The sequence below is a fragment of the Amblyomma maculatum genome, chromosome 2 (genome assembly GCF_055883805.1).
Source record: "Amblyomma maculatum isolate TAMU_Amacu chromosome 2, ASM5588380v1, whole genome shotgun sequence".
Lineage (NCBI taxonomy): Eukaryota > Metazoa > Arthropoda > Arachnida > Ixodida > Ixodidae > Amblyomma > Amblyomma maculatum.
Window position 1 is genome coordinate 27,550,528 of NC_139345.1, and position 25,892 is coordinate 27,576,419.

General features: G+C 45.7%; 1 protein-coding gene across 4 annotated transcripts in view; it reads left to right on the forward strand.

The window, feature by feature from the left end:
- LOC146198198 (peroxidasin homolog) overlaps nucleotides 1–25,892 on the forward strand; it is a 429,069-nt gene that overhangs the window by 269,927 nt on the left and 133,250 nt on the right. The window lies entirely within an intron of this gene.

Sequence of the window (25,892 nt, forward strand, 5' to 3'; positions counted from 1 at the left end):
AGCCTGCCGAGACCCTTGTATATTCCCGTTATCCCTGGGCCACGCAGGTAAGTTTACACGGCTCGGTTAAAGTGGGGCTTTATATGTTGGCTGGTAGCTTACGCTATCACGTCATCGTGAAGGTAGGAGTCAAAAGAAAGAAAAAGAGGCACCGTAGGGGAGGGCTTCAGACCCCTGTTCAATAGAGGCTTTCGTCTCATCGCAGTTTAGTGATCCAAACTGCCCCCTAGAATTTTTTTAATGCAGAAAGTTTGGTTTGGTTTGCTTTGGTTTGGTTTGTGGGGTTTAACATCCCAAAGCAACTCAGGCTATAAGAGACGCCGTAGTGGAGGACTCCGGAAATTTTGACCACCTGGGGTTCTTTAACGTGCACTGACATCGCACAGCACACGGGCGCCTTGCGTTTCGCCTCCGAAAAGAACAATGTCAAAACATGTTGTCAAAAGAGCCCAAAAGAGTTTGCTCTTGAACAACATCATGTGGCTCGTAACGCATGCCTAATGTTTAAAATCTCTTGAAGATAGAAAGATTCTTTACCCTGTCCGCTCCAACGACTAGGACGTCTAGTAATACTGCAGAGCCACATTACACGGCTTAAAAGCAAACCTTCTGGTCTCTAAACATCTGAAAATGGGTACATTGCCCACTCTAACTCAAGGTGCACATGCTGTCCCTTTATTGCAGTCTGCCGCGACTTCCCACGAAGCACCTTAGAGATTATATGCATATATACGGAATAAGCCACCGAACAGATTTAGCTACTAGCATCAGTAGTGCAAGTTTCTGTGCCAGCCGCAACCACTGCATTATTAGCCCCGTTCCGCGACGTCGATACAAGCAGCTGCACCTAAGTCATCAGGCGGGAACAAAAGCTTGGCAATAAAGAACCCCCCTCCAATCCGTGCGTCTTTTTTCTCTCTCTGACCTCGCCGGTTCTTCGTTCTCGGTGTCAATGAATGACATTATGTCAGAGTTGTTTAATTTAGGAGACTGAGCATCTCGCGTTTAGCGCGAAACTTTTTATTTCGTTCTTCTCCATGGCAGCCAATAATTTACTTGCCTACACTTTTTAAAGCAATGCTAATAAACCACCACATGGCAGAGCAATGTCTCCTCAACAGCGAAGTGGCAGCAGGCGGACAAAGTACTACAAAAATCTACCAGTGTGCAATCAAGCCACGGCTGTGAAAAATTTATACGCGTCGCTGGCGATGTTTTCTATTGCTTTACTACGTGACTGTTTTTCCGTTTGTGATACCCTATAGCCGTCGTTCGCGTCGGTGTTTTTTCTTTCGCATACCCAGTTTTTCTTTCGTTATCTTTATGCGCTTCCTTCCCTCTTCTTCCTTGAGCCGTATTTTACGACGTTATTTGGGGGCAATTCTTTATCTAAATTGAGAAGCGCCTCATTTAGGCATTCAGGATACGACTTTTCGCGACATCCAGCCCTCTCCCACCCGACTTCCTCGCGTTTAATTAATGAGGACGAGGCACATTTTCCTTAATTGCCACGCGACTGGCAAGCGTTCGAACAGGATCAGTCCGCGGGTCCCTCTTCACCCGGTCCCCCCGCTTCCTGCCCCGCCCGCGTTCAGGGGCTCGCGCATGTGCGCCCATCACAGAGAAAAGAGCGCAAACAAAGAGAAAACGGGGCACGCGACGCAAGGGACCGAAACGCGGTTCGCTGCCTCCTACACGAAGGCCAATTCTTTCTCGGACTCTCTCTCTCTCTCTCTTTCTCTCTCTCTCTCTCTCTCACTCCCAGTTTTGCATCTCTCTCTCTCTTTCCTTCTTTTTTTTTTTGTATTTTTGTACTCTCCTGATAATTTGCATTCTTCTCGACGGGGCACGAACGGGGATCGAAAGTAGCGGCAGCGCTTCCTAGGGCCGCTCGCGACAGTGTTATCAAATGGAAGATCGCGGCGAACATTTGTTAGAGCGTCTGGTAGGCGGGATAATTAAAACTATCGCATCTCGACTTCAATGTTTCAGGGCGAACTAATGAGCCGCTGTCTCCTTTGCCGCCGGTGTCTTCGAGAAGTGTGCGAGCCAGCTTGGTGCGTGCCGTAATGTGTATAGGCTGCCTCGATATTATGCCGCTGGCCATCTCTCTGAGTGCATTACCACAGCAGAAGCGAATGAAAACCGCCATTATGCAAAGTATCTCGCAAAATGTGCGCCGAACTGTGTCCTTTTGTTCTAACTTCACTTCAAAAAAGATTTTAAACAAATAAAATAACTAAATACACACATTAAATCAGCTTACATGTAGCAATGCAAAGCGTCACTCTGTGTGGCCTCTATTTCGCTGCAAATGTTTGTAAACTTCCTTCTTATTATGTGTTCTCGTGTTTGTAGCACACCGTACCGGAGGAATTCAGACATTGTCCCGCTACAAAGCTACCAGTCGATTCGACATCGTCAGCACTCGATGCTTCATCTGCGTTTAATTCACGCTGAGACCTTCGATCACGAATCACTGCCTAGGTGCAGCTACCATGCTTCTTTGTTGAATTCGATGATTATTATTACTGTAACATCAGAACACATCCCAAACGCATGATAGTAAGTTACACGTACGTACAATGACGCATCCACTAGGTGCCCCTCTCACACACTTCAGCCAGCTACTCTTTGTGGTCTTTGCATTGCAAGCCCGTTTGAAGCGTAGAGGGCCTGGATTCGAATCCCTATACTGATGAACTTGCTTTATTGAATTAGATCAATTTTCCGGCCACCCAATGGGTACTATCAGTGTTGGCAACGACAACTCCAATAACAATGCCAGATGAATTTTCGTCTAATGTCGCAAGTAATAATCCGCTCGCACTGATTTACCTGAAGCCTAGGCGTTTGACCGGTCGACATGATGTCGAGTGTGAGATATTTTGTCACGATGTTCGTGCTTCTTTCGGTATATCTGCAACACGACTGTCTCTGTTAGACGGCTATCTGTAAGGCCGTTAAGGTGTTATACAGAGACGTCACTTGTAAAAGTATAAAGAGCTTTTCTTAATATCGCAATTTGTAGGCGCGTTTAAAACCCTAGAATGGGCGATATATATTTGGCTATTTCATGAAATTTTCTGAAACGCGTGTATGCCTCGCTAATTTCATATTTGTTAACAAATAAACAGCGTGCTGCCTGAATATACGCTTCTTGGCCAGCTTTTGGCAGCCACACACTGCAACACTGGCGGATGGAGCAATCCAGTGAAACTGAACTGTTTATATCCTCTACTAATCGATTCAGTCAGTGTGGCGCAAAAAGAATCACTGTGTTAGCATCCCTCCTTATACAAGTTGCTTGCCCAAGTCTGTGTTGAAATATTACTTTTATTTCCGAGTCGCTTTCGTGCCCAGCCTGCATATGTCGCCTATTCATTCATACTCCCTTCTGCACTGTCGTGTAGCACTGCATTACGTCAAGCCAAATTTGGGTGCTGTTATATAGCTTTCTCGCTGCATTAGCGCGATAGAATGCAACGTACTGAGAACGCGTTTAGCATTCATTAGTCGTAATGCGACCTAGGTCACGTATCATGTCTGGTGCAGATACGCTGCGGCAAACTGTTTCAATAGAAATTTGCAGGACGGTTCCAAATGTGTTACATGAGCTTTTGTGTGTTAGCTCCGCTTTGATGGTAGGGAAGAAAAAGTTCTGGTTTGTTTTTGTTTTGTTTTCGCTAAGACCACCGGAGATCCCTTTGAACGTGCCCAGGACAGCAAAAATACCTTGAAGTGATTTATTTTCTGAAAAGATTTACAGCAATCACAGCTAACCTGCGCGTCTACTTTTTTTAGTTAAAGCGTGAAGACTTGACACCTGGTGTGAACTCGGTAACATGAACTACCTTTGCATGCTTGAGGTGTTCGAAACTGGCTTTGTAACCAAAAAAAAAAAAAAAAAAAGAACGCGCAGCGGTGTTCGCGAAGCCTCTTCGAATCGCACACACATAGAAAGCCAGGCGCAGGACCGTGGAACGTTCGCACCCATTCTTGTCCGACACTAGGCTTCGAACCAGCCCCCCCCCCCCCCCCCCCCCGCAACATACGCTGACTACCAAGACATGGTCTTTTACACTCTATCTAAGGTATATGCTTTATCCATCTACCCTCTCCAACGTTTCATAAACCACTTAGCCTTTAAGTGCGAAAGATAAGAGGGGGAGGGCACCTGCCAGCCGAGGCAGGTGCCACGGGACACTGAGCACGCTGACGACATCGAAACTTCGAAGCGAACCGGAGGAACAACGGGGTGTTAACAACCAACGCTCTAAAAAAAGCCGCTTCGTATTCGCGCATAATAAAACTCAGATGAATGACGGGTGAAGAGAAAGCAACACTTCTCGGCAGAGCAGATGCATTCTGGAAGCGGACATTGATAAAGATAAAGCGAACACTCTTTTTACAACATGCATCTCTTTCTCCGCTCTCGTTGAGCTAGATTTAGCAGTCGCGATCGTTCCGCTTGCCCGTTCCTTTTTGTGCCCGCAGAGCTTTTTCAGCAGCCTGCCAGCAGACAACGAAAGCAGCGGGCTACGCTTGTCGACGCTTCCATTTGTCATAGCAACAATTCGCTTTCTGTCGCGTCGACTGCGAAAGCGGCACGCTTGCTCAAGGTTCCTTGTGTTCGACCAGTGTAGCATCGTGCTACGGCAGGCGCGCACTTGCACTCTCGTGCGATAGTATCCGAAATTCGCGTTTGAGCCGAGCTGCAGACGTGACCTTGCTACGGTCCGTGGAGCGGGGCTGCGAAACGTGACCTTTTTGTAGCGTAGAAGGGGAACCGACGAAACCCGAAGAGCTCTCCTTACGCTCATCCGCAGTCATAACGACACTGCAAAGCGAAAAAAAAAATGTAGAAAGTCTGAATTCTCACTACTGGATTTATTGGCTTCGAAAGGAACTTGTAATCATGTTTGTTCAACATGTCATATAAAGCGATCGATGTGAGTAAAGGTTTTTGCCACCTCATCTTTTTTTTTTTTTTTTTTATTCTAAAGCATGCATCGTTTGAAGCTTTCGACATCGGGCCCTTGACTCAGACTTTTCGCCGAATAGAAATATTTGCACTCTTCTGACAGCCAGGTAGGGAATGTTCGTCGTCGCAGTTCAAGCAGTAGAAAATTTTTATCGCAGTGCTCGTTTAATCCTGCTTGCTTGCGTACACAAGTGTTTTATCGAAAAAGTAGTTGACAGAAACATTTTCTTGTGCTTGTAAAAGCTGCCTTCAGTTATCATTACGGGCAGTATAACCAGAACAAAAATAAATTTTTTCTAAAAAAAAAAAATCCCCCTATATCTTCTGCATCCGTCTCTGCAACACAAATGCCGTGCATCTTTTCCTCGCTTAATTTTCAGACCTTCAATCGGCATACACCTTCATTTACAACCAGACTAATTTTTTTAGAAATGTAGCTCTGACAAGCTATAAAAAAGCGAGTAATTAAACACAGCGATCGCCATTTCTGGCCGTTTGCGCGACTAAGTTGCGTGTCACAAGGAATTGCGAACGTGAGTACTAGGGCAATTTCTTTCTTGTAACCGCTACACCCTTTCGGAGCACTCGCGAAGCGAACAGAAATATAGCACGTAGACACAAAGCAACCCGTGAATCTCGACTTCTTCATCGAAGCCAAGACTATGAATTAGAATGTTGAAAAGAGCTCAAACTTTAAACTTCCCACCAGGGAAACCGTTGTCTCTTGCTTCCAAACAAACGTCAACAATCATAAAAAAATGCCTGGCTTTAGGGCTTTTCTAGAAACGAAACGCCTCGTCATCATCATTACCATAAACTCAACTACATCCACTCAATGATAAAGGCGCTTCAGGTTCTTTGTCGTTGCACTGCTTGGGCCAAACAACCATATCCCGGCTTCAGTGGCCGCGTTTCAATGGAGGCGAAATGCTATAGGTGGCGGCATGCTGTGCGATGTAAGGGCTGTATATTAATAACCTCACGTGGTCCATTTAATGCGGAGCCCTCTGCCACGGCGTCCGTCGCATCCGATGTGCAGTATCTTCTTGACGTTAAGCACCGCATATGGTACCTCAGCTTCCCCAATGATCTCGTATTATGCCTGTCTATCGCCAGCTGCCCGTCAATTATCCCCTCAGACATCGTAATCTCAATATTCCTAATATCACTATTACCCCATCTCTGCATTTACGGATCTCATCCACTCATGAAAGTCCTTCGCATTGCAAGTCCTGACCATGTCTGTTTAACGGAGTGAAGCACATCGTAACATCCCGAGCCGGGGAGGCCACTCGCTGCTCTCCGTCACCTCTAAGCCGGGCGTGAGCCTGGCGGTGGCTGCGACTGCTTCCACGCTGCGTGCTGCAACGGAGTCTTTTAGCTTGCTGGCACTCAGTATTCTACTTAGTCAAGAACCTGTTGTCTTTCTGACGGTTTTGTGGTACCTATTACTTTTACAGAAGACAAGTATGACCGTGACTCAATTTTGATCCCGTGCTGTCACGAAGAGACCAGCTTCGCTGGCCACTAAGTCATCGCCGCATCCGAACACCCTGCCTTAAAGCTCTGCGCATTGAATTTCGTTATGCCGATCAATAATTCATTCGCTCGCAATGAATTCGGAGCCCATCGCTATCGCATTACTCTCTTAATATACGTCAAAAATTCCAAAGTTTTATAGTGCTCTACCACTAAAGTCCTCGATCACCAATTTCGCCGATCTTTGCCTAAAGCCTGATCTCCAATTCCTAGCCTCGAAACGCGACGTGCTCAACATACATACTTCGCCTTTGACGGCTAAGTCCGCTGTAATACCTTTGCTCAGCGAAGGCTACGCTCAAGATCATCTTTTCCGTAACAAAAACTGGCAAGTTACCAGCCTCCACAGAATATTTGAAACAACAATGATCCCAGTCAGCTTTGTTATCACTTTTTTTTTTTACACTCATTCGGCTCTTCCACAAACTAAATAGAGCCATCAACGTAAACCGATCACAGAGCCTATCACAGTTTCCCCGAAAAGGCAAAAATCGAATACTATATATGGTGTGATTTCAATGCCCTTCTTAAGCGTCCGCTGCAAGATGTCCCAGAAAGCATGCATTACGGTAGTGAATAAAGTAGTGGTCAATGGTCTCTGGCTTGCTACACAGGTGGCAATTCAAGGTCAAGGCACAAACATCTCCTTGGCGCGGCGCCATTCCTGAACAGAGGACATTGATCATTGGTGTGGGCAATTAAAAAAAAAACATACGTTTTGCAACAGACGGAATACACATGCGCTTAGCATGCTTTAAAACGTTAGTGTCGAGAAAGTCTTGCAAGGTCACCGATATAAATGTGTGGGGAACAAAGACTCAGTAAGGCTGTAAGGTATTCTAATAAAAAGCGCGCATTGAGGAAATCGAAGGTGTCAGCAACCGTAGAGTCCCTTCATGCACCTGTCCAGTCGATGCGAACAGATAAGGCAAATGAGAACTAAGACACCTAATAAGCAAAGACACGAAAAAGCGATGGTTTTCCGATTTCAAAAAGAAACAAAAGAAGGGAAAACTAGCAGATGCACGAACAAGTGAACAAGGGCTATCCTCCGCCAGACCTTATGGCGAGAAATATGTTTTCAAGAAGTATGGGCAGATCGTACTTCTTTTTGTCTAGCATACAGATTATAGTAGCGATACATATGACGCTGATATTAGTAATAGCGATACTGATGACACTAGCGATGACAGTGACGCTACAGTTAGCGATAGGGATAGTGATGATATTGGTGATAACAATGACGGTGCATTTGGTTCACGACAATTATGATGATCGTAGCGATAACAATAACGATACATTTAGTTGATAGTGGGGACGATGATAGAACCTATAGTGGTTATGATGATAGTACCTAAGTGATTATGATGATGCCGTTAAAGTGGCTTTAGCCATTTCCGCTCTTGAGCAGACTTAAGCGCAGTCTGCTCAGTCATAACCCAGAGGGCTATGGAACGAAAAATGGTAGGGGTAACATTAAGAGATAGAAAGCGTGCAGAGTGGGTCAGAGAAATAACTCAAGTTACCGACATTCTAGTGGAAATTAAGAAGAAGAAATGGACATGGGCAGGACATGTAGTGCGAAGAGAGGATAGCCGATGGTCGCTTAGGGTAACAAACTGGATTCGAAGGGAAGGAAAGCGTAGCAGGGGGCGGCAGAAAGTTAGGTGGGCGGATGAGATTAAGAAGTTCGCAGGGGTCAAGTGGATGCAGCTAGCACAGAAACTGGTTAAGTGGAGAAATATGGGAGAGGCCTTCGCCCTGCAGTGGGTATAATCAGGGTGATGATCATGATGATGATGATGAAGAAGAAGCGCAGTCTGCAACCTTACTTTTTTTCTTTTTGCCTATACAAGACAGATCAGTCCCCATTCGACTCTCCATGACTCTATGTAGAAAGTTGTACGCTGTGAAAGCGAGAAGCTGAAAAGAGACGGCTTACGCCATATCTGTTCGTTCACAGGCGCGTCTCCTTCAAACTGTTGTTCTAGTCGCATGTTCCCTTGAGATCTGCATTCTCCCTGCCCATGTCTCGGCCACATGTACCAAACGCAGCATCCTTCCACGCGCAAAGAATCGGGAAAAGTTTAAGTTATTTATCTTGAAGTAAAGGGGTTCGTTTATTTTTCACCTCCCCTCTCATTCCCCTTGTCGCCTACGAAACGTTGAGCTGTCACCGAGTTTCGAAAAAGCTAGGCTTCGGCGGCAATTCATGTCACTCGTTCCTCAGCCTTGCTGCATTTAACTGGTCTCACTTTCCTAATTTTTGTTCTTCACTTTCTCATTCTTTCTTACTACATCTCTGCCTCGCGTCTATTTGCTTTTCCTTGTTCCACGAGGCGGCTTCGCCCGGCGCCGCAGCAAAAACGTCTTCGCCAGGCCTCCTCTGGCAGTGTTTCTCGTCTGCCTTCTGTCGCCCTCGAGAAAAGACGCCGTCGACGCTCGCATTTTCTCCTTCCGCCTTTCAAGTCCACTCGCGTCTTGCATGTGTGGCGCGTGCCTTCGTCCCGTGCGTGTTTCGCCGGAGCTGGCTTGAGCCCCGTGAACTTGGTTTGCTTCGGCTTGCTTCTATACTCAGCAGAGGGAATTTCGCCTCCACACTGCCTCTAGCCGGAAAGAAACTTCCGCCGGTGCCTGTCGGGACTCGCTGCCTATACATCTGCTCTGTTCTTCCTTTACTTTCTCTCTCTCTCTTTCTCTCGCACGAAGCACAACTTCCACGAAAAGCCAGAAAAATAAAAGGCGTTCGTTTTAAGATATTTGCTCTTTTTCTAGGAGCTTATTCGCTTATTAGTTCTCTCCACGAACACTACTTTAAAGAACGTAGCATTCCAGATGAAGTAGAACAAGTAGCGATATCAGCACCAGATGACTTAATCAAAGAACAAGATGCAATGAGGAAGTATTATACAAAAATAACGAACCCAATAGTATTCAATTGAGGATTTTCTTAGCATCAAAAATACATAAGAACTAAATTGAGTGTGTCTTTTTAGTAAACAATCTATTATGCGTCAAACCTCCAACGTGGTGGGAACTCACAAGCGACTACGAAGCTAATTCTTATTCCAGGGAGGTAAGCAAAAACCGTCGCTAAATACTAACTGATTGATTTAAAAAAAAAAAAAGCATTTGAAGTGTATCAAATGTATTGCCGGGCTACAAACCTACGATTTTTACTTTGGTGAGTCAGGTTAATATAAGTCGCTTGGAGGCCTTTACAGTATAGGTTAGTCTAATAGGAAAGACTGTGCACCGCATATGCATCGCTCGATAAAATGAATGCGTCAGATAAATTTTATGATAACGGTCTCTGCCACTGATGTCAACAAAACGCAGCCACAAAGATCTGAAATAGAAATCGCACGACAACAGAACGCCATACGTGCTGTGTTATCCCCAAAGCGAGCTACCATTCTTTTCTTCACATACATTTTTCATGTTTCTCGTCCAGCCGCTCTAACCAAAAAAAAAATAATAATAATAAACCAATCGCTTTCAGCAAGTGGCTAAGCAATAAAATAGCCATAGCAGTACAAAGAAAAATGTTCGAATGAAGACGGGCTTTGGTACTGTTTTCCTCATTATAGAAGATTTACAGCTCTTCCTTGTTCGCTGAATCAGAAAAGAAACAGAGCGTTTGGGGTCAGGTAAACAGAGAATGCCCCAATGTTCTTCTGACAGGCCGCACACATCAGTCTCTGGCTGCTGCCGTCAGAGGCAGGGATCGACCGCGCGAGGGCAGCCTTTCCCGCCGACTGCGCAAGCCTCCGTTGGGATGGACGAGGCACCTTGCGGACTGCCGGTTGGCGCCCAAGGAGGGTGCACCGAGTAGCGCACTTATTTGTTCACTGGGGTGCGATGCGAGTATTACTAAGACGGCCGCAGCTGCCTTAATATTCGACGGCACTGCGTGCATTAAAGTTTGCCGATTCACGCGACGAACAAGATGAGTCAGATGAATATAAGTCGCGCGTCTACTGACGTATACAGCCCATCCTGCCTGGTAGCAGCTCGCATGCACACGGCAGCCTGTGAGAGCGAACAACGGAGTGCAAGGACTATAAAATATTCGAAGCTACCTTCCATCGAGACGAGTACAGCACACCGCAAATTCACCAGCTAAAAGGCAATGGGCAAGCGTTGATATCATTTTCTGTACAAACTCCTTCAAGGCCACATTATGTGCCCTCAGCTCTTAGAGTACATCCTACTGCGCGTTCCGCGAAAGAACATGATGGAATTAAGACCATTTCAAGTTTCTCCGTCTCTTCATTCCTACTCCCCTCTGGACAGAATGCAATGGTAATTTAACTCTTTTTGTCCTCACCTTGACATCTTCCAAAACTCGCTCTGTTCATTTATATTGAATGTTCGAAGCGTTGTATTCTGAATAGTATTTTATCACATATAACTCCCACTTTCTAGCCTAAAATATTGTATTTACTTTTTGCTTCTTCTCTTGTTCAATGCTGCCTGTATCTTGAACTGCTTTTATCCGTTTCTTATTCATATTTTAACTTATACTTTATATTCGAATCTTACTGTCCCGCGTTCCATTCTATTTCTTTAATGTATTTTCCTGTATCTCTAGCCTGTGTTTTGAGTACCACGCACTTGTTGCGCCTGGAATGGTTGTTTATTTTATGTATATTTTTATATTACTATAATCAATGTCAGTTATTTGTTGTTGTTTTTTCTCTCTATCTATCGTTTTGTTTTGTTTTTTCGTGATGTGCTCAACAATTCCCTCACTGCGTATATAAGACATGCTATTCATTGATTTCTTTTTTGCCGTCCCACTTTTCATCTATATCATTTAATGTGTTGTTTCTTCTTTTGTGTTCTATCTGTGCGTGTAAAACTTGTGTGTGCAGTTTCATTTTTTTTTTTAACTTGTGCTGCAGCAGAAGACCACAAGATTGTTCCTGCGCACATTAAATAAAGATTGATTATTATTATTGTTGTCCGCCGACCTGATGAATCGAACGTGGGTCTCCGGGGTGCGAGACGAGCACGCTGACCAGTCCGCCACGCCAGCTAGATGGTTTGAAATGGACAAAGGCGCGTCTATTGATTGCGGTGTTGTCTCAGAAATGTTCCTTAGAGAAGTGTATTATGAGCATGTAAATTACAGAATTACAGAACACGCAGTTAAGCGAGAGGCAAATTACTTTTCCGCTGTACTTCCTCTTCGCTTGGCGAGCACGTAGCGCCATCATTCGTGTGGCGCACGGAATAAAATAGACAGGGCACGGCCTCCGATATCTTCATCGCGCCGGCTCGGATCGGCAACGATGTTGCCGACGAACTACGATTGCAATTTGAGGCCCGCGCGTTTCGGCAAAGTGGCTGGCAGCGCTTCTACGTCCCGGAAGGATTAATAAATAAAAATGAGCATAGCAAGTTACTCTATGTAGGAATTCAAAACAGAGCCTCCCTTCTCAGTGCACGCCTCAGCCGCATTGTAAGCGAAAGAACGCTTAGATTCACGTTTAAGAACAAGTAATTACCAAACAGTCATGCTTTGGACAATTTAACGAGTGTTGTATCATGGAAACTATACTTCTTTGTGTCACTCAAAAGCGCGACAAGCAATTGAGTAGACGGTGCGAACGGGGCGCGGTGACGCTATCGCGTTCAATTCTTAAAGGCGAAGCTTAAGCGTCCTCCAAATTTTTCCATCGGAAGTGGGCGTCCTCTTCCCCGCCCCCGGCACGCGTGCCGGGGAAGACGGGGAGTCGTGCGGCCGCGGATTAGAGACTGGCAGGTAGCCCTTGGCTTAAAATAACGGCTTGAGAGGCTAGTTGGTGCATCATCGTATTCAGATATGTGGCGCAAACAAAGACAAACACAGGAGAAGATCCACAACACACGCGCACACTACCAACTGTAAGAAGAACCGGAAAACACTTCCTCTTCTACACTCAGGCACGTCTCAACTTCTTCTTCTTCTCATGCCCGGGCAGGACGAGGCCAGAGGAAACTCTGGTGGAGGTCCGAAGCGATTCTGACGTGCAAATCGATCGTCCGATCCGGGTATAGGGGCGAAAGACCAATCGAACCATCTAGTAGCTGGTTCCCTCCGAAGTTTCCCTCAGGATAGCTGGCGCTCGATGGGAGAGCAGTCACACCTGGTAAAGCGAATGATTAGAGGCATTGGGGTCGAAACGTCCTCAACCTATTCTCAAACTTTCAATGGGTGTACGGGAGGCCTTCTGGGTTGAGGCCTCCCGCTGCGATGAGAGTGCCAAGTGGGCCACTTTTGGTAAGCAGAACTGGCGGAAGAGGCTTGTTGCGGTCTCTTCCGCCAGATGGACGGTGCGATGCTGAATCGTAGGGTCCGCGGTTCGCAGCAGAGTATCCCAGGCTACTCTACTTGTAATATTTGTCCTGTCCCTGGAGATTGTGGACACTCCCAAATTATGTGGTAGAGGTTCCCTCTCGCCCCACAGTGTTTGCACAGGTCATAATCCCTAAGGTCTGGTAGCGCGTGAAACGCCCAGACCGGGCTCATGAACGTATTAGTTTGTAGCCGCCGCCACGCGACAGCTTCTCTTTTATTTAGTCTAACATCTGGCGGGGGTACCAGTCTACGTCCCAATTTATAATGGTCGATCATTTCCCGTAATTTTGCAGACGCTCGTCGTATGCCCAGTGTTCGGGGGGCCCGACGGCTACCCGGAAGTAGTGAGCTCGGGCTAGCTCGTGAGCCGCCTCGTTACCTTTCGCTATTAATTGTGATTTTTTTTTTTTTTTTGAACTCCTCTGTCTCGGTTGAGGCCTACTTTTGCAAGGATTACCCTGCCCGCCTCGGTCGTGCTTAGTCTCTCTAATTGGGAGACTCGCACTGCCTCCGCCAAGTCTGCCCACGTGTTATGCACCCCAAGTTCGAGCAGTCGTTCGCTCGAGGTACCTATGGGCAGTCCTAGCGCCTTCTTAACGCATCTTCGAATCAGGCAGTCTAACTTCTCTTTTTCGCCGGCCTTGATGTCCAGGTAGGGCGTGGTGTAACTGATTCTGCTTATTACGTACGCCTGGATTAGTTTTAGTAAATTTCTCTCCTTGAGGCCTCTTCCTTTAGTGGCGACCCTCCTCAAGAGCCCGACCTGTTGCTCCTCTCCGGTTTCCGCGCATGCGCACTGGTGGCCTGTCATACACATGGCGAAATGCGCTGCTGACAAGTGTATGCTTTTCTTGTGGCTGTAGGAAGAAGTAAAAGGAAATACACAGGCCTGCTACTGGCTCTGTAGCTGAGCCACCTCCGCTTCCTCGTGCGGACAGAAGAGAAAATAGAGTAGAAAGAAAAGGAAGAAGGACGGAAAGACGCACGCCGCAACAGGCGTCGTTCACCACCGAAGCGGTGGCTGGTGCAATGCCGGCTTACAACAGATAAACATTCGGTGGCAGGCTAGCCCCCGCCGCCAGCGGCGGTGACCTACCTGTCCCAGCATCATCAGGACCAGGGTCAGCCACCATCCACGCCTCCCCTGCCCTGACAAGCGTATCATAGCTCTCACTATCAGTACCACCTTCTGAGGCATACTCGTGGTTTTTACAAGCGTAGCGTATGTCTCGCTACAAACCCATGAGAATGCCTCTAACAGGTGGTACTGATAGGTGGCATGGCTGGGCATTAATTCGTCGGTGTGACGTCACAAAAAATGGCAAGGACGAACAGTAATGAGCTCCCAAGTCGGCCGATCCTTGAAACAGTGAGGTTGAAATCGAACAAATTGAGCTGATAGGTGACATGGCTGGGTCCAGAGGTTAATTAGATTTTCCGGAGGTTTCCTAAATTACAATTGCCACAGCAGATTAATGATTCCGAAACGATAAGAGACAGTATACTATCTCTAAATCCTTTTTTTACATAGCCAACAACATAGGCGCGTAGCATGCCGCAGAAATCTAACTTTCAAGCCCATATGCCACATGAATTTGATCGATCGTATTCGTATGTGATGCTTTTTTTTTTTCTTGTTGTTCTTGTGGTCAGTTTCCTGGAGGTTAAAGCGCTCCTGAAGTCAATTTTTAACGAAACATAAGCCAACCCGAAAATATTTTTGTTCGGCTCTGCTCTAAAAAAGCGAGAGGCCTTATACCGAGGAGTTTTACTCTTTCAAAACTTCCGCATTGAAAGCCATCACAGCAGTTTCTGTTGAAGTTGTATACCATAGCACAGTATAGTGTTCACCGATGCAGGCGCTATGCGACGATTGACGCTATCTCACGGAGCCGGCAAAAGCGAGAGCATGCGCTAAGCAAATATTTCACAGGAGGAGAAAGTGAGTGCTCCACGGCGTAAGGTCAGGAATGGGAGCTCGGCTTGCAGCGCCGGGTCCGAGCGACGTGGGCGTCCGACAGAGAGAGCGCTTTATTATGGAGATCTCCTCCGTGGAAAAAGACTCCGGGTGCCGTATTCTGCGAGGCGAGGGCCCGTGGGACGTGATAAATGGCTTCGGTTTCACTTTCTCCAAGAAAACTGCCACGTGAGATACTTTAAAATAACGTTCTTGATTATACGTATAAATAATGCTCGCCCATGCATAGTGCATCAGTAAGAACTTACAATTTCCTTCCGTTGGACAAACTTCTCAGCCCTGGTGTCTCCGCCCTTAACAATTCTGTATTTTATTTTCCCGTCAACATCGTGTTCCTTCGTCTCATGAAAACTGCAATACGGCGAAAGCACGCAGCACTAATCTTCTCCCTCTGCAGAACTGGCTCGGCAGCGTAACGGAGTAAAAAAAAAATGCTTAATTGATTCTGCGCAGCTCTGCATTAATCATTTGCCTGAAGAACATCGAGACGTTTAATTCTTTAATTAGATAGGAAATGAAGCAAGCAGCATATATATATATATATATATATATACCACACCACACAACACCACACTACACAACACATATACGCGTGTGCGTGCGTGCGTGCGTGCGTGCGCGCGTGCAGTGTAGGGTAGTGTAGCGTAGTGTGGTGGGGTGGGATGTAGTGTGGTGTGGTGCGTGCGCGTGTGTGTGAGTGTGTGTGTGTGTGTGGGAGGGGGGGGGGGGTAAAAAAGGACCTTTGGCCCATTCCCGTGCCAAGATAAAATCATAAGCAGTAGCGTCCCATCAAAGGACCAGCCCTTACGTAAGTAAAATCGAATCATGACAATAAACATACAGATATTCCTCCTCCCTCACATAATATATCGCATAGTTCCCGGCTTTCAACGGGAAACACTATGGATTTACCACTGGAATAATGTAGAACGTCACTTTGCGTATAACTTCACCTAATGACATACTGCGTGTCCTAACATGGGCCACTGTGCAATTTTTTTTTTAATATATACACTTCACAAGGCGTTTATATACGCATAGTAATAAAAATAGTTGCTCACCATAGGCAATCGTAAAATGTGACTGACTGTGCTTAAATGATGATGTTTGCGTTGAAGCCTACTTGTCGGTATATACGTATGCGGAACGTATAGCGGACTACATAATATTAATTGCTACGCCTGGCGTTTCTCTCTCTCTCTCTCTCTCTCTCTCTCTCTCTCTCTCTCTCTCTCTCTCTCTCTCTCTCTCTCTTTCTCTCTAGCATGAGTTTCGTTCTAATTAAGGGCGATTATAAAGCTTTTTATGAGTGCCGCGATCAATTTCCGCGGCCCTGGAGGATTCTGAATTGAAGCGCTGTCTTGCATGCCCGGTCGTGGCGACCAAGTAACCGTAAGGCTCGAGATCCACTACCCCATGTGAACTCGGTGCCATTAAAGGGATATTAATAGAAGACAATAGGTAATGGTTACTTTGTTGCCATTTCCCACTTTCCGTGCAGTACGCTGTCCTTCCGGAGGGAGCAGTGTCAGCTTAATTTTTCATGGACTTAGCAACGCGTTTATTGCCGCGTTGTCATGCCATGCCTCTGCTGTGAGCGGTCGATACGTGCTTTTAATGCATAATGAATCCTTTGCGCTTGAACAGCTGAACGACGGGAACCTCTTACAAGTGGACACTAATGGCATCTGTACAGAGGGTGAGCAGTCATGCTATGTCGCATTCGTGGTTCCTAACCTTGGCATATCTCAGAATTGTTGGCATCGTGGAATGGTGTTTTTTTACTGAAGATTAATTTTTAGTCATTTCAGTGCTACTCAGACGGCTTCTTTTCTGGGATCCACTAAATGCCGTAATTCTGACTGACTTCAAGTTCACACAGTGGGGTTGCCTGCAACGAGATCTCTGAGAATATGTTTTGCTTTTAGTGTTTGACCAGCGGTGACTATATAATGGTAAGGTCTCGAATTAGTCGAGACTTCGAGAGAGAACAGAAAAACTTGAAAGGACCCATCTATGAAGTGGTGTTAATAGAAGCATTCATGATCTTGCTGCAGAACAGCTATTCGGCTTTAACCTAGGAGGATGACCTTGTTGTTCTACAGTGAGCAATAATTTCGTAGATATAATTCGCAGTATAGAAGAAGGCGATAGGATAGTTAGAAAGGATATTATTGGAAAGCTATCTATGAAGGTGATGTAAGGAGGCGATGTGTCTAATTTAGACACGCTAAAGCATTAAAGCCTCAAATGCAATAAACAGAATAGACCTGGAGCAGTTCTCAAAGTTGATAAGCGCAAGGTAACCGACACAAGACAGGATGGTATGGAAAAAATTTAGCATGCTCTAAAGAGGGAAGTAGCCTGAACGGAGTCATAAGAAAACTGGGCGTAAAAGCATGCATAAGCAGGAACTTTAATTCCCGTAAGAAGTTTCTAAACATATTGTTTTAACATGCATTATAAAACTACACCACAACAATTACTATACCAGCAGATTCTCCCTGAGCAGACTATATTCTACAGTTGCGTCACAACAATTGTAAAAAAAATGAAGCCGATTGCTTTTCTATATCTTATTTTGACATTAAATGAAAATTTTTGCTACCCATTGGAAGCTTAATTCATTCCCACTAACATGCGCATATAGCATTATCTTACAATATTCTACAGTTGCCTAACAATTAAAATGCTGGACATTTCAGCTGTTTGCGCTTAGAGGAGAGCGGGCAATGTCATTATCAGTCCGGGCAAGGTGGTTAATGCAGCCGTGGGATTCTGCACATATCTGTGCCGTAGGCAAAGTAATCACTAAGGTAATGAGACAGGCAGTAGTGTAGATCAATCAGGCATTCCTCGGACATCTGAGACGGAAGTAAAGAAACTCTTAGAAGCAATGCAAAGGGAGAAATCAGCTGGGGAGGATTAGGTCAGTGCAGATCTGATGAAAGACGGATGTGGTATCTTGTCAGAAAAAGTGGCCGCCCTGTATACGCAATGCCTAAAGACACCTTTACCTTTAAAAAGGTTTCTTTAAAAAAAGAAACCTTACCAAAATTCTAGAAGATAGCTAATATCTTAATTCATAAGAAAGGTGGTGTCATGGATTTGAAAAATTAGACTAATCAGTCTACCATCCAGTACTGACACGGTATTATTTGGTGATTGCAAATGGAATCAGAATAACCTTAGACTCCAGTTAGCCAAAGGACCAGCCGGGCTTTCATAAAGGCTGGTCAACAAATGATCATATCCACACTGTGAAGCGTGATAGAAAAATGTGAGGAATAAGTCAACGCCCTAACATAGCTTTCTTTGATTACGAGAAAGCATTCTACTCAGTCGAAACTTCAATATTCATGCAAGCTTTGCGAAATCAGGGATTTTGCGACACAGCACCCCAATCTTATATAAAGATAGAGATGAAACTGCACTTAGGAAGCACGTTAGGCAGGGAGACACGACCTGTCCAGGGCTATTCTGCGCTTACGCATATGAAATATTCCGAGACCTGGATTAGGCACAGTAAGTATATCAAGTAAACTTAGCCCCGCTAGAAATTCTAGATGATTTAACTAAGTTACTCTGGTGCGAAGTATGTGCGAAAGAACCCGGCGTAGAAGAAATAAAGTTTGGAAAGGCATGAAGTTGTCCTAGCACGGTTTGCTGTGGTTTAAGTCCTCCACGACTGTCTGCAAACGTAAAGAAAACGAAGACAAAGCACTGGTTCCAGCGCGACTCGTCCATGGCTATCTGCGAACCTCATAATCTAGACGACACGAAGGTGTTGAGGACGTCTTGATGAGGGAGGTCGCAGGAAGCGAGCTAAATGGGCAGCCGTAGCGGTGGAGGGAAAGGGTAGGCAGGGGACTGGAAGGCTTTGTGGCATTGTGGGCATTGTGTAAGACAATGTTTTATATTTGGGGAGATATTTACTGGTAGGACAAAGTGTGCGAAGATGAAGAAGCAACAGGAGTGTGAAGTAGAAGAAGAAACGAAGCAGCAGAAGAAGCGAGCACCGCACGTGCGAAGAAGAAGCGCGGCGCCGGCTCCTCGCGCCGCACCTGTGTCGAATCCGATGACCTCGGCTCTACGAGGCATCAGCAAAGCTTTTGTTTTAAAACACAGATAAGAAAAACTGGCAACATGAGGGCACTGTCCTAAAGCTCTTCTGCTCTGAATCTACTATAGAAAACTAACTAGCCCAATGTCATGCGCATGAGTTCAAAAGTTAGCACATGATATCTAGCTAAAACATGATTTGGTCGTGACAATGCGTTACTGAGGAACTCAGGTAATGAACTGCACAGCACCCAAATGGATAAATCAGAACGGTGGGTCTGCTGATTATTACGCAGAAAACCAATGGTCAACAGAACCCCAACCCAACTGCAGCTTGCAACAGGTAGTGAAGCGCTGGAAGTGGTAAGGCAATACGTCTGCTTAGGTCATGTACTGACCGAAGATTCGCATTATGAGGGTGAACTAAAGTAAAGAGCATTTCGCAGGTAATATGTAATACCCTTATGTAATACCGTTATGTAATACCCCCGAACCGGGGTCTTTAAGGTAATAAAGTGATGTGATGTGATGTGATGTGATTCAGGTACACATCTCAGATCATGATTGGGAGTTCACAAGTATCCTGAAGAGAAAAGTATACAACAGCTTTATCTTACCAATACTCACCTATTTGGCATAAACGAGGAGGCTAACGAAAAGCGCTCAGCTTAAATTGAGGACAATGCAGCGAGCTTTGGAAAGGAAGATAATAGGTCTAACGTTAAGAGACAGGAAGCGCTCTGATTGGCGAAACTGCAGACCCGAATTGATGATATTCTTGTCGAAATTAAGAGGGCCAAGTGGGCATTGGCATGACATGCAACTCGAAGCCAAGATATCCAATGATCGTTAAAAGAACGGACTCGATTCAAACGCCGTAGGAGGCAGCAGAATGTTAGCTGGCCCAATGAGATTGGTATACTTTCGGGGGTTTGGTGACCGCAGCTGGCATAGGCCCGTGTTAACTGCAGATATACGAGAGAGACGTTTATCCTTCAGTGGGTGTAGCCAGGTTGATGATGTTGATTGCAGACCTCCTGGGGAAACTTCTACAAAAAGGTGTAGCTTTCGTCGCACTCGGAGCCGCTGGTAACAATTAAGTCAACAGATAGCGTTCCCCGAGCAGCCTGTGTCATCCGTTGCTGTCCTTAATGCGGGAGTTTCCAAGGGCAATTAATGGTGCACCACCCTCAGTCCAAACGCCTCTGTGCATGCTGTGCGTTGCAAGTGGTCTGCCGTAATTGGAAGGGAATTACTGAGTCATAAACACACAGCTTGAGCAAGGTCAGTGTCTTCAGAGTACTTTAATTGTGTCCGACACAGCCGCATATTTATTCATTTATTTATTTATTTATTTATTTATTTATTTATTTATTTATTTATTTATTTATTTATTTATTTATTTATTTATTTATTTATTTATTTATTTATTTATTTTGTAAAGAAGAACATGACCTGGCGCCAGCACGCTGCCACGGGACGCGAAGTGGGCGAAGAGACCGAAAGGAAAGCGAGATGGGAGGCGATCCATGGATCTGTGGGCTGCTCGACTGCCATGTTGGTCAAAGACAAGGAACTGCAGTTGATTGGGGAATCGGAAACACTTTCAGGGGGTAGCGGAGTGCGAGACAGTGCGTCGGCGTCGCTATGCTTCCTTCCAGATCGATACACAACGCGAATATCATATTCTTGAAGCCGTAATGCCCAGCCAGCGAGGCGGTCAGTAGGATATTTAAAGGAGGACAGCCAACACAGAGAATGATGGTCCTTAACGACTTCGAAGGGTCGGCCGTACACCTCAGGGCGGAATTTTCCTATCGCCCAAACTACGGCTAGGCACTCCTTCTCGGTAACTGAGTAATTTAGCTCCGGCTTCGTCAAGGTGCGGCTCGCCTAGGCAACAACATAGTCAGCAGCACACCCGGGTTTACGTTGTGCTAGAATAGCACCGATACATGTGCCGCTTGCATCAGTGTGGGCCCCGCCGGGCTGGCGCAGTGGTTACGGCTCTCGACTACTGCTCCCAAGGACGCGGGATCGAATCCCGGCCTCGGCGACCGCTTTTCGATGGAGGCGAAAAGCAAGGCGCTCGTGTACTGTGCGATGTCAGCGCACGTTAAAGAACCCCAGGTGGCCGACATTTCCGGAGTCCTCCACTACGGCATCTCTCATAGCCTGAGTCGCTTTGGGACGTTAAACCCCACAAACTAAACCGCATCAGTGTGGGTTTCAGTAAAAGTACCAGGGTGAAAATGCCGCAATATGGGCGGCAAGGTAAGCAATCGGTGCGGTGTACTAAACGCTTCGTCAAAGGCAGAACACCAGCCAGAGAGGTCTTGGCTTCACCGAAGGAGGGTTGTCAATGGCGCAATGATGGAAGCAAATTGCGGATGAAGCGTCAGAAATCGAGCAGAGGCCTAAGAAACATCGGAGTTCATTCATCGTGAATGGTTTTGGGAACGCAGTGACAGCAGGAAGTTTAGCTGGATAGGAGAGCACACCGTCCTTAGAAACAACATGGCCCGAAATTGTCAATTGACGTGCGGCAAAGTGACATTCCTTTAAATTTAGTTGGAAGCCAGCTGCAGTAATGCATTCCAAAACATGTTTCAATCGAACGAGATGCGTCGGGGAACACGGCGAGAGACCAACAATGTCGTCCAAATAGCACAAGAAAGTTTTCACACTTGAGGCCGCCCAATATGGTGTCCACCATGCGCTCGAACGTGACAGGTGCATTACACAGTCCGAACGGCATGACGTACGCGTTCAAATCGTACAGTCCGTCTGGCGTCACGAAAGCTGTCTTGGCACGGTCTGCATCGGCCAGCGATACTTGCCAGTATACAGAACGGAGGCCCAAAGATGAGAAAAATTCTGCGTCTTGTAAACAGTCAAGGGAGCCGTCAATACGAGGTAAGCACCAAACTCACTGTGACTGACGATGTTTCAATCCCGCCATGTTCTGCCGTTCTTCTGTCTGTTTTATCCGACCCTCTTTACAACGGATCTGTCATCTTCACGCCTTCCGGTGGCTTCACGTGTCGCCACTGTCTACCCCTGCCGTTTGCCATGCTTACTGTTGAAGCTGGCGGCAACGCCATAGCCGTCAGCAATCCATTGCACTGCCCGTTCTCTTTTATTCGTGGCGAGAGACTGGGACACGTCCAGCCTTTTGCCTCGATGCTGGAATGTGACAACTGCGATGATAACCCTTGCCATATACCGGTTGCTGCGCTTACTGCTACAAGGTTGACAACTGGACAAGTTGGTAAGGGTCCATACTGGTTAAGTATGAACGCTTACTGCTACTTCTGCTGATTCATCTCCAGTAGACATCTTCGCCAGCTCTATTGACAATAAGCTCACGCCGACTCAACAGACCCAACTTCTTGCCCTGCTTAACCAGTTCCGTGCCGCCCTTGATTTGTCGTATTATAGTTTAGGCCGCACATCGGTTGTTACGCATCGGATTGCACCGGTACCCATTCGCCCCTGTGACAACGACCGTACCGCGTATCCGCGACCGAACGTCAACTCATCGCCGAACAAGTGGCCGACATGCTTAAGCGTGGTGTCATTCAACCTTCGCATAGTCCTTGGCCCTCTCCCGTCGTTCTTGTCACCAAAAAAGACGGCTTCATCCTCTTTTGCGTGGTCTATCGGCGCATTCAAGACTTATACTCGGCTTCGCTTGCGTTTCTACTGGCGCGGAATGTACACATACGTCTGCAAGTTCGTTCGCTCATTCCTTGATATCAATGCCGCAAGGTCGGCCATTGCCATTCCACCGGCCCCATGCAGCCTCTTCCTTGCCCATCAAGACTTTTCGACCCAGTAGACATTGACCACTACGGCCCGCTTCCCTACAGTGCAACCGGAAACCGCTGAGTCATTGTAGCGGTAGATCATCTCACCCGCTACGCCGAAACCGCCTCTCTACCTGCTGCTGCCTTCATCTTACACCACTTCATCTTTCGTCACGAAGCGCTACGGGAACTGCTGAGCGACCGTGGTCGTGTATTTTTATCTGAAGTGGTTTCATCCCTCCTGCAGCAATGCGACATCACCCATCGCACTACAACGGCCTACCAGTTAGGCTAATGGTCTGACTGAAATATTCAACCGAATCCTAGGTGACATGTTGTCGATGTACGTGGCTGCCGACCATTCCAACTGGGACACATTGCTAACCTTCGTCACGTATGCATACAACACCGCTAAGCAGACCACTACGGAATTCTCGCCATTTTTTCTATTATATGGACGTGAGCCATCTTCACCATTCGATACCATACTTCCTTACAGGCCTGATTCTTCTGAAGCCATCACCGTGTCTGAAGCCTCTAGATACGCTGTGGAGTGCAGGAAGCTCGCCCGTTCACTCACGTCTTCCGACCAGGGCTGACGGAAATATTGTTTTGACTCCGCTCAAGCCGCTGGCAGCTTTCTCCCGCAAGCCCGTGTATGTCTACGTGTGTTTTGTACATCACCTAGCCTCTCCTCCAAGCTACTGCCGACATACCAAGGACCCTACCGCGGCCTTGAGCGCACCTCACCCGTTGATTACATTGTTGAGCATGTCACGCCTTCGCCAAACCTTCCACGACGTGGGCGCGAGACCGTCCATGCTTCTGCTAAAACCCTACTACGACCCACATGTATTGTTGTCCCCTTAAGTTGCCAGGATGGCTCCCCCATCTCCTGTGGGGTGATTGTAAAGAAGATGACCTGGCGCCAGAATGCCGGCACGAGACTTGAGCACCAGCTGTTCAAGCCAGCGCCTACCTTGCAGGCGCCTACCTTCCAAGCGCCTACCTTGACCTAGCCCTAGCAAACGAGCTCGCCTTACAATAAAGCTCGTTATAATTTATTTATTTATTTATTTATTTATTTATTTATTTATTTATTTATTTATTTATTTATTTATTTATTTATTTATTTATTTATTTATTTATTTATTTATTTATTTATTTATTCATTCATTCATTCATTTATTTATTTATTTATTTATTTATTTATTTATTTATTTATTTATTTATTTATTTATTTATTTATTTATTTATTTATTTATTTATTTATTTATTTGAGGAAGGAGGTCCGCATCATGCACAGTTAATCATACAGTGCAAATACACTGCTAAAACCCCGTTGAAAGCCAAGGTAAATTGTAGATAAAATGTTATCTGGTACCAGAAAATGGGCTTGTAATTACAAAGATGTTTGTCAAAAGGTTGGAATAAAGGGAGCACTTTCGCTAACTTCCAAGAGACAGGAACATGCTAGAAGTGAGATATTTATTGAATATGATATGCATGTAGCGAGCCGTTCGTTGGCAACATCGAATAAAAACACATTTAGAATGCAGTCACGGTCAGATAGTTCCTTGCTAAGCCTAGTGTAAGATTTAGCACATCCTCTCTAGAAACATCAACATTAGCCATTGGAGAATAAGTGCTACCACAGGAAGGTAACTTCTCATTATCCTCTATAAAAACTGACTGAAATAAAGAGTTCAAGGCGTATGAAGTTTCTTTAGGGCACTGAATTAATTCCATATTGCTCAGGAATATATTAGATGAAGTAGCCTTAGGCAAAACTTCAGAATAAAACTTTGTAATTTGAGGATTAAAAATTTCTTACCTCAGTGCGAAAAAAAATGCTTTCGCAGACTTTGCTGCAGCATGAAGTTCTTCCTTTGCTTTCTTAAAACTAAAGATACCTTGTGGATTGTTTATCTATTTTGAACGCCTCAGCCTTTTCACTCGACAGGACAAGTGTAGAATACCATGATTTATCCAAGACAACTTAGGATTTTTTCTTTTTTGTTTTAAGGGGGACAAACCAGCCAATACATGTTCTAACAATTTTCACAAAGAAACTGAAAAGGGCGTCGACATCATTTCCAGAAATCAGCGTCAATAATCATCGAAGCAATCAGCCAGGTAGTCGATACCGGAAACGTCGGCATTGTCACAGCAGCCAAAAGAAGATACTGTGTTTTTTTTTTTTAACTTCACTCGTAATTGAGACAAGAATAGCTTATTTACCAGAGATTCCGCCGATTATTTCACATTTCTGACCATTCTTAATTATATCTGAAGACAAGAACACAAAATGTAAAATAGCACCATTTCGATAACATCGCTAATAACCTGGGTAAGCCCGAAGATTAACGAAAAGTTTAGCAGCTCCCTACAAACGCTTGCTTCATTACCGGAAGACTGCATAGATGGCCAGTGAATGTTTGGTGCATATAAAAATGTCCATACAGATGAAATCAATAAATAATAACAATAATAATAATTGGTTCACAGGAAAAGAAAAGCGCAGCATCTGTCCCAATTGTCTCTGTGGATACCTGAACTGCACCGCGTAAGGGAAGGGAGGAAGAAGGGAATGAAAGTGTAAAGAGAAAAATAGGAGCCGTAGTGGAGGGCTAGGGAGTAATTCCGACCACCTGCGGATTTTTAACGCGCGCTCACGATCGCGCAGCGCACGGACGCCTCTTCGTTTCGCCTCCATCGAAACGCAGCCGCCGAGGTCGGGTTCGAACCGGGGTACTCCCGCACAGTAGTCAGGCATCTTAACCACTGCACCACCGCGAGGAGGAAAAATGAAATTAGGTGCGCTTAAGTTATTTTAGAACATGAATTGATTGAGGCAGTATAGGTTACAATACTGGAGGCACGAGGTCGATAAAATACACAAAATGATACAGAGTATTTAGCCAAAATGATTCTGCACCAAACAGAGTCAGTATTATCAGGACTAGGTATAGATGTTACATTTAGATATGCGTGGATAATTTGAAAAAATTCCCCGCCTTTACTACTTTGCCGAACTCTAAATGTGACAAAACCGGGAAGAAAAAATTCTGTGCCTAGACCACCCTCATGCAACCACGTTTCTATAATGCAGACTACGTGAGGACAATATACTGATATGAAAGAAATAGATCTGAATATTTAGTGACGATGCTT